Here is a 13,421-nt window from a genome sequence, read left to right as displayed (position 1 = left end):
TCATAGTTTCATATTTAGCTGAAAACATGCAGGGCAGCTTTCCAAGTCTGTAATGAATGTAAAGTTTTACCAATAAAGGCAAACATGTTATAATGACTGTCTCAGCTTTATAGGTTTAAATATTTCAGTACAGTTTTGGGAGGATGAGACATTTTAATTAAAGAATGCAGATCGTGTCAGGAAAATGAATCCATTACAAACAGATCTGGACTGGATGAGCTGGGAAATGACTGGAGCCTGAACTGGATCTGGACCTTATCCGGTCTGAACCCGTGATCCTGATCCGTTTGGATCCTCCTGCTGTGCAGGTGGACTCAGACACAGTTCGTGGATCCGTTATAGAGCCTCTGATCATTGATTTAGATGATTTTCAGATGCATACTCTGAATCCCACAGACACATGGAGGGACAAGAAGTTACTGAGTACACTGCTGTTAAATTTAACAGAGGCAGTGCAGCCCATGAGCAATGACATTATCCTCACTGCAAGATTAGTTTTCGCAATACAGCTTTAGGCTGCATACTCAGAATCACCTCATTTCTCTCTGAGCCAAAAATCAGGAAGCCGGAGAGGATCCATCTGCACTGTCCCCTACAGCCAACAAGATCTGATCAACACAACAATAACAATAATACCCAAGCTCAGATTTTACTTTTCTTCTTTTTTGGTCTAATAAATTTAAGCTACAAAAATTTGACTCAGTCCATCTGTTTGATCAGAACTACAAGCATAAACTTGTTTAAAAAAAAAAAGAATAAGAAAAGAAAAGAAAAAAATCATGTGAACATGTTTACTTTATTCCCTTTTAAATTCAGCATGTGAATGAACTTTGGTTTGGTCCCAGAAAGAAGCTGCTGGCCTGATCTGACCTTTAAGTATCACAGTTTAACTCTGCATGGCCACAATGGTGGATCCATCCCAGGCAGGTGGTTCAGTGTGTCCTTTTCTCAGACCACCTCATTCAAGAGGATGCTGACATCAGAGATGAAGGTTTACTGATGAAATTATAAAAAAATGTAGTGAGGAAACCTGATTTGTCAACAGTAGCTCAGGGACTCTTGGGAGGTTAATCTACGTGTGTGTGTGTTATACAATAATTATTGTAGAGTCTTTGCTTTATGATGTAAAGTGCCTTTAAGTGACACTTGTTGTGATTTGGCACTACATAATTAAAACTAAATTGAATCAAATTGAACAATTCATGAATGTGCGTTTCTGTATTGAAGATTGTGTCAAGTTCACTAACCAAATGAATCTGTTGGAGCTTTTTTTATTTCTTTATACTAGTAGTAAAATACATATATGATCCTTCATCATTATCATTGTATATTTTTGATGTCTGATATCCTGCTGTAGTGTCATCATTGGTTAATTTACATGAAGAAATTTAGCAGTTTCTAACTTTAAAAACTTAACATAATATTTTGAAAAAAAAACTAATTTTTCAAGGATCCAAACACTTCATCACTCAGATTTATCAGAGTGATATAAATGGAAATAAGTGTTGATTTGACACTAAAGTAAAGATAAAATAATATTCTGCTACACCTCCACTGTTGTGTGACTTTTATGCTGTGGGGCACGTTTGTATAATATAAAATTATTACATTCACACTCTGATGACTCAGGAGCAACTTGAGGTTCAATACTGTATCTCACCTAAGAATCATGCAGACTGGAGCAGCCAGGGATTGAACCACCAACCTTCCAAATGGTAGATGACCTGCGCTACCTCCTGAGACATAGATGTTGTTTTCTGAGCTAGATCTTGTCACCCAGTCATTGAGCCTTTATTTAGCCCAACAATAGTCACTGAAAATTGGGCTGGGTTTCATCTGAATGACTTGCTCCAAATCTAGCATGAGCTGGCTAGCCTGTTTGCATCAGTTTAACAAACACTGTCAACTCCAAAAAGGAAACAAATATGTTTATGCTGTAAATTCACTTTTTCAACACAGTCTGACATTTAATACATACATTATTATCCACCATATGTTTATGTTTTCTCCTCCAGATGCTCCAATACTCTGTGTCAGTGAGTACCTCTGCTGAGACAGAGGAGAGCAGCTCAGTGACTCTGACCTGTAGCAGTGATGCTAACCCAGCAGCTCAACACACCTGGTACAAGGAGGATGAAGACTCCCCATAAGCATCAGGACAGAATTACTCCATCCCTGACAGCAGACTTGAACACAGTGGAAGTTGTTACTGTGTAAACACCAGAGGACATTATATCTCTACCTTACATGATCTGACTGTTGTGGCTGGTTATCATTTACATTCAGCAAGTCACCATTTGAATGTAGCAAAAACAAGGAAAAAGGTCATGTGGGTTTAATGACCATTGTGACCAAGCTCCTATTTTACTCCTATTTTACTAGCTGGGAGGTGCAGTTATGCATACTGTGTATTTTCTTTGGCTACTGAGGACGTCATGTAGCCTAGCTCCAGTTTTTTTGATCTCCCCATTGGTTGATAACCATTGTATTATATACTTTAACTTTCATATTAATTATACTGTTAGTCTTCCTTCTGGCTTTGCTACACACATTTCTTGTATATCTGGACAGATCCACCCTTACACACTTGTCTTAATGTTTCATCCATTTTTTTCCACTTGAGGCTTTCCTGACTTGAGTCAAGGGTTTTAGCGCAGATGGTGGGACAGACTGTAAATATCCTTAATTCAAGTTTAGGACTTATAGTATTTGATCATTACTTGACTTGACTTTACATGAGCAGGATCTGCATCAAGACCCTTTTCTGTTACTTCTGAGTAACAGATAAAAATAATGGTTGAACATAGCTGACAGAGGACATCATCGCTGTAGCTCTCCACTCTGTGCTGAGCAACTTGGAGCAGCAGCAGAGCTTGATTCATATCAAGTGTAAAACAAATGATTGACAGGCCTTATCCTTGGGAAATACGCACAAAATCACTAATAAAATGATAATATAACAGTTTCTGATACCTAGGGTGCAAAAAGCGCCACTGAGATCATATGTTTCCATACAGACTTCTCTTTATTAGTACCCTGCTAAATCATGGGTTAGAAATTTAAAAAATCGTTCTTCACATATACAAGGTATTGAATAATCAAGCCCAATAGAGCATTATGTCCCTCAGACTGATGCCTTACTTATCCTTGGATGCGTAGTCTTAGAACAGTAGGGAGAGCCTTCAAACGTCCCACCCCACAATTTGGATTTGGGAGACAGATAGTTAGGGATAGATCAGGTGGCCATACATACATAGTTATGTCAGTACTACAGATCTAGACTGCTGAGTTTTTGTGAGATGTGTATAAAGTTATGCATAAGGGAGTCGGCATGAAAAATTGATTGTTTGATACGCTTGTAATACAACGCCTGTTTTACCAAGACACCCTCCCCTTTCACACGCGGTCTTTAAAAGCCGTGGTCGATTGTTGTAAGGTCATATATTTTCACAACACAGACTTTGGGACGAGAATATGGCGTCTTACAACTCTTCTGATCAGACAAACCTCGACGAACAAAGTACAAACAGTGCAGTCAGCGAAAACTCTGAAGTCTCTGAAATACTGCGTCCCTACATCTGAAAAATGGTGTGATGGTGACGAGGCGTCGGTCTGGAGTACCTCGCCTCCGCAACCCTGGACTATCGAACCCTGCGAGGATGATGAGGAAGATTTGTGCCATTTTAATCCTTCACCAGGCATCGATGCAACAGAGTGGGCCTGGCCTCCTTTCATCGGTCCACAGAAAACACCTGACCCCTCAGTCACTTAAATCTGAAGATGTCATGTCAGATAATCCTAACCAGCCACACGGCGAGGCAAAGAAATCAGCGGGCACCATCGGGTCCGCGGGTAATGAGAAAACACCTGACCCTGAACCGCTTAAGGACTCGTCATGTGAGCCGACCTGGTGGAGTGGTCCACAGACAGCAGAATGCCCACGTTCGTGGTGCGACCCAAACTTCCACACACGTCGCTACCGTATCCACACCAACAAGAACAAGGGATGGGATTTCGGTGTAGCTGCAGTGTTAGATATCTCACGTAATCCGTATCCGTATCCGGGGTGAGGAGAAAGCACCTGATCCTGATCCGCTCTGGATTCAGGATGAGGACATGCCCTATGTACCTGAATGGTGGACCCCCTCAGACACCGCCGCAGTTTGAGACAACTTGTAACATTACTGTAACAAACATTTTACGAGAAAAACATGTCTCACCTTGTTTTTTGTGATATGTGATGGAATAAACGTTCATAAAGCTGGAGTGATACAACGTTTGTGTACAGGTTAAAAGCTATAGTTTTGTGTTCCAAAAAGAAAAGGACTTTTCTGTGCTTACTGATCTTTTGTTCCCCACCTACAAAATGTCCAAACTAACGATTCTTTTCACCTTTTCTTGTCAGAGAGACATTAAACACATCTGTTCATGTGTATCTGATCATTAAAAACTGTTACACAGCTAAAAAAAATTCATGATGTTCACCACAGAATAAATTTGTGGTTACAAACTAAGTGCACGAGCCCCGTTTGATTACAACAAAATACGTGTGAATGTATCTTGTTAAATAAATGTTTTAAAATTGTTTCTTTAACTACATGACCCTGGTATTCCTCTATCAGGTATGAAGTAAGTATGAACCCTACAACCCGCATGCAACTGCATTATTTTTATTTAACTTAGTTTCAGATTCCACTTACCACTGATGTAGGCTCTGAAAATACGTGGCTAATTTATTCAATCATAGCTCATGATGGTTTGGCGTGAAAGGAATTAAAACAGCGGTAAATTCATAGGCCTTTCATTCCTATAAAGCTTTTGGGTTTTAGTGGAGAGAAACATATTTCTTTGGGTATACAGTAGTCTGTACTGATGAATAGTTGGTATAGATCCATTCATGAGCAAAATAAAATCCTTGCGGTTATACTGTGTGAGTTAAAAACATAGTTTAGCCGACACAAAATTAAACATCAGGCTGTAGGTTTAAATCAAGCGCAGGACTGTTGGTATGGGGTGATGTGGGGGTAGTACTGACCTGATGGGGGAGAAGCGGTGCTGTTGGTCTGGTGGGGTGTGATAGGGGTGGGGGATGTTACACCAGGTGGACTACTGTTGGTGTTGGTAGGATTTGCGGATGTGGGGGTAGTTGTTGATCTGTACGGATGAGGTTTTCTGAGTTATCTCCTTCAGTCTGTGGGATTTTGCATTGCTTATCCATTTTGCTTAATCTGTGAACTTTATTGGGACAAAGCTTGTAAAGTGTGCATAAAGGAACCTGAACAAATAATGCTTTCAGAGCACTGAATGTTTTGATTTTTGGATACATAATCATCACAACCTTGTGTGATGGTGTTAATTTCACCTCATAGTTTTAAGTAATATAATTCAGTACAATGATTTTACTCACAAAACAATACCTAGTAGCTAATCCTTTAAATGTTTTGCATAAATAAGGAGGGCTGTGGACATGTGCGCTCCGCTCACTGGAAAACTAAGTGCGTCAACTTCTGTGGTTTGTGGGGAGTGTGTTATTTTTTCTGTTCTTTGGTAGTTTATCCGACATAGTAAGTAATGAAACTGTAATGTTAGTTTTTTTCTGCAGTTACCTGAGGCACTGGGATTAAATCTGTCGAGCAAGAGGGAGTTCCGGTTGAAGGACAGCTGGGAAACTCACATTAGCGCTCATGTCAGATCGATAAAACAAAACCAAAAAGTGTGTATTTGTTGTTTTTTTCAACTTTTAGGGGTAATTGTGAGATAATGCAACAGAAAGCTGCTGGACAGTCTGACTTCAGTTACCGAGTCACCCTCACGTTGTACTAGTTGTGTTTTTGTTGGAACGTCTGCTTATTGTTTTCCGCTGATTGTTACTCTGCACAGGTAAACACGCGAGGTACAGTATGTTACAGTATGTAGGTACAGTTGTTCAAAGGAGTGCTCGACCCCCAGGTCAAAGGTCAAACCCGCTTCTATTCTTCATTTTATCAGACCAGAACGTGAAATGCCTTGTATTTCAGTTTCATTTCATTTTTGACATCCGTGTGCAGAGTGTGAAATGTGGATGACCCTAAAAGATGTTTTGTGTACTAAATATTGTCTAACTGTAGAAGTGACAGTTGAGTTTCCTGAGGTTATACAAGAATTACAAAACAGCACTTGATGTTAGTTGATCTTTAATTTTTATTTATTTAATTTGACTTAAAACAGTTACAACAGTATGTTAAAACAGTAACACAGTTTTAAGTATTGACCACCCAGATAGAAAAACTCAAATTTAAGGTCAAACTTTTAGTTTAGCCCATTTTCCTTTTACAAATAATTGTTGCTCCTCAGTGACGCTTGAATATGATGGTTACTTGTTCAAGGTCAGGATTATATCTGTTGTTAAATAGGCTTTTTCTTTTTCTTTCAATTTCCACAAGAACCCCCACCCCAAGAATCAGATGATTCCCTATGAGCAAGCACATGGCAACAGCGGGGAGGAAAAACTCCCTGGTGACAGGAAGAAACCTCCAGCAGAACCACTTGTTGAGTGAGGGGAAAGTGAAAATGAAAGAAAAAAAAAAAAAAAAGCCCAAATGACATTTTTTGGAGCAACTTAATAATGGGCTGGTGTAATTGTAACTAAATGAGTATTGGGTTTTCCAGTGTGGAATGCAGCTGGGTTTTGGACACTTCAGTCAATGCTGTATGGCCTTTTTTACTGCCATTGGAAAGGCTGCTGAGAGAGAACGAGGCTTTGGTCTTCTGTGTTCTCTGTGTCCATGCAAGGGTCTCTGGAGGAATTCTGTCAGAGGCCGGAGTTAAAGAAGGGATGTTCGAGAGCCCCCAAGGGTGTGATGCGCTGGGCGGAATCTAAGTGCAGCATCTGTTTAATCAGGCTCACCAACAAATCCTGACCACTATGGTCTCCCGTTCTGATTTTTATTAATTCCTTAAGATCATCAAGACTCTTAAGCTTAAAATATCGTTTTTCTTCCGCTTCATATCCTGTTTCATATTGAAATTCTTCTACAGACTTAAATCTCCAACTCCGATTGCTGCCGCTGTCTTTTACAAAGTAACGTTCTGTATCAATTCCACGGTCTAGGACAGACTGTGGTGGCTGGCCCTGAGTTTCTATTATAAATCTGAGAACATCAAACTCCCCGATGCCAGGGTAGAGTGGCAGCCCTGTGGCCAGCTCTACAGCTATCAGGCCCAGGGACCACATGTCAATGGCTTGATTCAATGGAGCACCAATCATTACCTCTGGCGCCCTGTGCCAACAGTTCTGCACCCTGTCATTTGGCTTCAATGAAGACACGTTACGTGCCAGTCCAAAATCGATAATTTTGACTTTGACTGGAAACTGATCGCGGTCCACAACCATCAGGTTATCTGTTTTGAGGTCGGTGTGTACTATTTCCTTGGAACTCAGATGAGACAGGGCATTTATCAGCTGATATAAAATTGGCCTCAGCTGACTTATGGGAAGGCCATGGATGTAGCGATCCCGTATATAATCATGCAGGCTTTGATCGAGTAGTTCGAAAATTAAGCATATACGCTCCCTGTCAAGGAAAAAGCCATTCCATTTCACAATGTTGCAGCTGTCTGGATCCAAGTCTTGCAGTTGCTCGAGCATGGATATCTCTTTTTGTGCCTGTTGCCGAATGGCAGGGATGTTCTTGTTGACTTTAATAGCCACAGCTTGGTTGGTTTCAGTATTGAGACATCTGGTTACAAAACCAAAGCAGCCCTCTCCGAGGAAAGCCTCGACTCTGTAGAAGTCTCCCAGTATGGTTCCTACACCAATGTGAAGATTATTGTGGGGGAAGGCTGGTTCATTCATTGCCATGTTAAACTGATATTGTTCAGGAAACTGCTGAGAACTCTTTTGCTGTCAGCTCAGAACTAAAGTGGAAGAAAGTTTCAAAGGTGGCCTAAGAACTTCTGTCATGACATGTTCTATGACATCATCAAAGCAACAAAGTATCAATTCACCAGGTTGCCATGGAGACAGGCACCTGCTGCTCTTAGAATGGTCATGAGTGAATCTTGAAATAGTCAGAGTAATGTAACTACTGTGAATGCTATTAAGCAGAAATTTTCCCTTATTTTGAAATACAAAACTTGACAGGTACTCGGAATACAAGCTACAAAGTACAAATCACAAATTTACAAGTACAAATCTCTAACTATCGCATGTCATACTGCGCATGCGTTAAAAGACAACATTCCTGCCCAAAGATGGCAGAGAGAGTGAATTGTTGATCATTTAATGTTGGAGTTATGAGAATCAGACAGTTTAATATTGTGTTATGTTCTATACCACTTAGTGTATCTGGCAAATTGTGTTTACAAGTCAGAAAAGTTCAGGTATCTGTTAGGGATTATTTTTTACTCAGTGAATAAAGGACAAATATTTAAAGGTAAACTCCAGTAAATTAATTAATAAACAGTGGATCAACTAAATAATAAACAATTAAATAATACATTAGACAGAGAGCAACTGATCAGAAAGTAGTAGACTAACTTCTCTGTTCCAGTACATCTTATCTTGAGGAACGGCCACAAGGACGTATAATTAAAGCATCAGGAGAGACAACAGGCTTCACTGTGGATGAGAGCAATCTGGGTCATGAAAAACCAGCTCGAACAAGACTTCACAAAAAACCTGTTTACCTGTCTTATCCTTTGCTTGAATCTAAGTAGCATTTTATGGGCTTACCAATGAGGCTTATAAAGATACTGAATTTGTGAGATAATATGCAGATAAATTCAACTTTGTAAAAAGTATGGAAAAAGGATTTCTAACTTAGAGGATCTTACAGCTGGATAAACTAATGGGATACACTGTGTGTACTGTGTGACTTGGTACAAGTCATGATGCCATGATGGCATCATGGCAAGTAAAAAATACCAACAATGATAAGAGAAAATATATTTGACCACTTGAGTGTTCTATCAAACTGGTCTATAAAACTGTTTTATTAATTATTTCAACACTTTAATGGTCAAATGCGCGAAATTTACGCATCGCCTCTTCAAACACATGTAAGAAATGCGGGGTGAACCAGTGCAGTACTGTGGCTCACCTCTAGTGGCGCTGTGTCACATACAATAAATGGAGCATGCCCATTGCTGTCGCTCTTTATATCACCAATATACATGTTTGATTACACCTGTGCTGCACATGCTGATGTCCCACAGTCTGTCTAATATACTGAATGAATGTGTATGACATGTTTATTCTTTATAATCGGTCATAAATGCATGGTGAAAATACACGGGGGGGTACCGTACCAATCTTCCAATAAGGGTAAGATGATACATTTTTTCTTTTTAATTTATTTAAAAAGAGACCCCCCCCCCCCCCCCCCCCAAAAAAAAAAAAAAAAAAAAAAAAAAGTTTGACCTCACATTAAATATTTTGTTTTTCATGCCATCATTGTTGAACAGTATGGAGTTAAGCATAATTAACCATTGACATAATTTGGGGTTCATATATGTGAATGTCCAACTCCAGACGAGTCTGTGCCTCACCCGTCACAAACCTCAGGTCACTGCCAGTTTGCTAGAGGGGGGCCGTCATTAGCACTAGCAATCGTAGTGCCAGAAGCCTCCACTCAGTACCGAGGGGCTCCGTCAAAATGTTTTTTTATGCTTTATTCCCTGATTAAACTAAAAATAGACCTGCAGTTGAAACGTATTTAGGATAATGCTTGTGAATAAAAAGCCTTACAGCATTAATAGGCTAGTGACAATACCCCCAAAATTTTGACATACCCCTACCGGAGGTAGAACTAAACTCAACCATGTTTTTCCTCATCTCTAAAGCCTCCCCTATATGAAATGGGTTCTTGGCCAAAAATATTTTTATGCCAAGATGGTTAAATTGACAGATATTGTTATATACCCCAAAACTAAAAAAGAACTCAAGTACAGCCTATCCGCATGGGGGTTAATGCACAAAAACTGATGTAGATTAATAATAACACAAGGCCCGAGAGCTTTCAGAATAGGCATGTATGTAGTCAGGATTTTACTTTACCCACTAGAAAAAACTGGATGGGAATATCTTAAAGTATGGGGTAGATAGAGACATTGGAACACATATCTAAAATAGGCGAACATGGAAAAAAATATATCTATGCAAAATGTTTTCATTTACTTTGTAATTGCTTTGCCAAAGTTTGTCATAGAAACACATATGATGGCTTGTTGGAAAGGTGAGGTTGTGCTGAATCCATCAATACCAAATATGTAAATGTGGCCTGCATAATCAGGGTGTTAAGTCACTTAATGTATGAAGTGCCCCAATAGAAAAGTATTGAGAAAATTGAGTCTCCAGTCCCAAGCTTTATTATCCTGCATGTATTGTGTAACCCAGTAGAGAAAGCGTCCCCTTTTCTCTTCTTTTATTTATATCAATACACTTGTACTGTTTTATTTTGAAAAACCTTTATTTTGAAAAGAGGAAGTGTGATTCCCTCGTCTTAACCTTACTTCCGGTCTCGCTATATGCGGCACTTTGAACTGAAGGTGGCAGGCCGTAGACCCGCTGTGCTGAACTTTATCAGTCATCTTGGTGAGTTTTAATGCAGAAAAGTATTCTCAACAAGTAATTGCATTTACAGAAGCTAATCTGAAATATCTGTTATGTTAAGTTGATGGAACACGAGCTAGAGAGGCCGTGTGGCTGACCGTCGCCGTGTCCTTATTGATACCTCATCTTGGTGAGTGAGACCCTGTGTTGTTGGAGCTAGCGTCATGCTAAAATTAGCATTGTGCTAACGCTAAGTCGCGGGTAGATTCCTTTCTACTTAAGAGCCCTGGAAATGTTGTTTCTGTTAAGATATGGTTTTACCAAGTATGGTTTGAGTTTACAATACGCACTTTAAGTTTTCTTTTCTTTTCTTTGCACTTATTTCTTTAGTTGGATATAATGTTTGTTAATTGCAAATGTATCTTTTTATGAGTTATAAGGAAAAAGTTGCAGAACATTTGTATTGATGAACCCAGTAGCCCAGAGAGGGTTTAACTGATACAGAGGATGACTTAAGGAGAATATTGGAGTTAGGTATACTACATGCTCATTCAAGGAGTGAGAAATTAGTTGCATTTCATGTTTGCAAAAGCTTAAAAAATGATTTAAGAATCAATCATTTAATTGATTAAAAAATAATTTCATTTATTGTTTGCGTTGTTGGAGATAATTTCATGACTACAAAGATTTTGAAGAAGAACATGCATGTAAAATATTACTGTGGTAATAAGGGAAATGAAGAAAAAAGACTAAGCTATAGCTGTAAGAATAAGATAGGAAATTGGGTTTTATTTAGCTGTATGCAATAATATCATTATTGTGTGTAGGCTAGGTTTGATTTGCTGATTAAGAAGTTGGATTGGATTGCTGGATCGCATCCTTGGATTCTCTCCGGACGGAGATGGCGAGCCTATGCCCAGAGCAGAACTGAACATTGGTCGAGGAGTCCCCTTCTTCTCTTCTGTGTTAACATCTACGTGGTAACAATACAAACCACTGACTGAAAAAAGGAGCTGAACTTGAAAGACAAACCTATTTTGACTTGACTAACGACCAAAAGGACAAAGCTGAAATACTGAGCTCAGTAAGACTGTGTTTTGATTTTGATATGCCGGCTTGTTGTTATTATTATTGTTCTGATTACGTTGTGTTGTTATTTCATTTTTGCTCAAAATAATAACTGTCTTTTGCTCATTTCCTGCCTCCAGCCAATTCATTTCGCACTCACCTTGATTCCATTGTACTCCTGCCGAACCTAGCATCTGGTCTAAGATAATTGAGTTGTTCTGAGGTACTTAATAAGTCAGGGGTTACAAATATAAAATGGCGAGCCAGCCAGGAGACTTTTTCTCTTTTTTCCTGACGTTGCATTAAGCTTTAACCTACTAAAAATGGATATTATTGAACGTAAATCTGTTAAGGTCCCCAATGCGGTGATAGTGAGTGAAATGGCTGGAGATGAGCAAACTGAGGAAGTGGCTGAGTTCTTGAAACAGTTTGGGTCAATCTCACGAGTCATAAAAATAGACGATAGTAAATCTAAGTTCTTCCAAAGTGTTATTTTTGAGTACAACTCAGGTATTGCCATTAGTGCTCTTGAGCCATTGCCATGTACCCATGTATCCAACAGCGGGGATAGTTATAGGATACAATCGCTTGCCAGTGTTTACACGCACTGTGTGGGAAATGATACGACCAAGTCATATCTCACTGAAATCAAAAACCTAGCTAAGATGAGTGGCAGAGATTTTGCAGATGTCTTGAAGGACATGATGTCACAGATTGCTGAGTCAGTCAAAAAAACTGGACACGATCACACAGAGTCAATCAACTTACCTGAGAATGCACCAGCTTCTTCCTGGGTCGAGCCTCAGCCTGCAGCAGCTGACCTCAGTGTTCAAGGTGCACAACAATCGAGCCAGTCAGATCACACTGCGAGTACCCCAGCTCATAGCATGACCACCATATCTGCACATGATTTAAATCCTCCAGAAGTGCAGCGTATGGTAGTTGAGCACATTGTAAAGAGAGAAGATTATGCAGCGCAGCAGTTTTCACAAAAACTTAGAGCTTTTTCTGGCAAAGACCCCCGGCCAACATATGAGCCAGATTATGACACATGGCGTTCCAGTGTGGAGCTACTCATGAGTGACTCCTCCGTTTCCAAAGTGCAACAATCTCGAAAGATCCTTGAGTCGGTCTTACCCCCAGCAGCTGATGTAATTAAGCATTTGAACCCTAGCAGCTCGCCTGCAGAATACCTTAGGTTGTTAGACTCTGCCTATGGGGCAGTTCAAGATGGCGGGGAGCTGTACGCCAAGTTTCTAGACACATTCCAGAATACAAGTGAAAAACCATCGTCTTACTTGCAACGTCTTCACATAGCTTTAACTCACGCTGTGAAGCGGGGCGGTGCCTCAAGCCATGACTTTGACAGACTTCTCATCACCCAGTTCTGTCGAGGGTGTTGGGACGATCCCCTTTTAACTGCGCTTCAGCTAAAACAAAAGCGAGAAACCCCACCAACTTTCCCTGATCTGCTTCTCATGCTACGCACTGAGGAAGACCAAAATGCTGCCAAAAACATGCGAATGAGACAACATTTGAGCAGTACCAAGCAAAAAGTGACATCTCACCTCCAAACCATCAAAGACTGCTCAGATCAAAATGATAGCACAACTACCTTAAGCTCAATTCAAGACCTCTCAAAACAAGTCGCAGAGATCCACTCCCAACTAGTAAAACTGACGGCAAAATCAAAAGTACAGAATGAAAGAAACACACTAAATACAAAGCCAAAAGAGAAACGAGAGCCGGGAAAGGTGACCAAGGAACTCACAGAACGAACAGTCAGAACTTGGAGTTCACCACCCAAGCCGTGGTATTGTTT

The sequence above is a fragment of the Archocentrus centrarchus genome, chromosome 1 (assembly GCF_007364275.1).
Source record: "Archocentrus centrarchus isolate MPI-CPG fArcCen1 chromosome 1, fArcCen1, whole genome shotgun sequence".
Lineage (NCBI taxonomy): Eukaryota > Metazoa > Chordata > Actinopteri > Cichliformes > Cichlidae > Archocentrus > Archocentrus centrarchus.
The sequence above is the reverse complement of the archived record's forward strand: the minus strand, read 5'-3'. Positions refer to the sequence as shown.